We start from the raw sequence: 488 nt of genomic DNA, 5'->3' as shown, positions 1-488 counted from the left end.
CATTCTAGCCAAATTCCAGGTGTCCATCACCTTTAACCCAAGTGCAGCCCTTACCAACCCATCCCCCACAAACTTATTCTTGGCACTTCTCACTACTGAAGAGTCCCCAGTGGACTCACTTCCTCCTTTACCCTCTTCTGTAGTAAATCCTCAAGTATGGACGTAAACTCCCCCTCCCTAGTGCACTGCCCCCCAGTTCACATTCAGCTCAAAAACCCGTCTGCCTACCCCAACCAACCGCAATACTCTCTTCCTACCTCCAGCCTCCTGGGACTTCAACCTGTCATCAACTCTTTATTACAGAAGGGGTATCTGCGCCCTACCAACTCCCTGTTTAACACTCCCATTTTAGGGGTACGAAAACCAGATGGCACTTACCGCTTAATACAAGATCTAAGACTCATTAATGTGGCTGTCATCCCCATTCACCCGCTAGTCCCCAATCCTTATACAATTCTATCCTCAATTCCCCCGACTGCCACTCACTT

Source organism: Carlito syrichta, unplaced genomic scaffold, assembly GCF_000164805.1.
Source record: "Carlito syrichta isolate Samal-C Ts95f unplaced genomic scaffold, Tarsius_syrichta-2.0.1 Scaffold255142, whole genome shotgun sequence".
Classification (NCBI taxonomy): domain Eukaryota; kingdom Metazoa; phylum Chordata; class Mammalia; order Primates; family Tarsiidae; genus Carlito; species Carlito syrichta.
The sequence above is the reverse complement of the archived record's forward strand: the minus strand, read 5'-3'. Positions refer to the sequence as shown.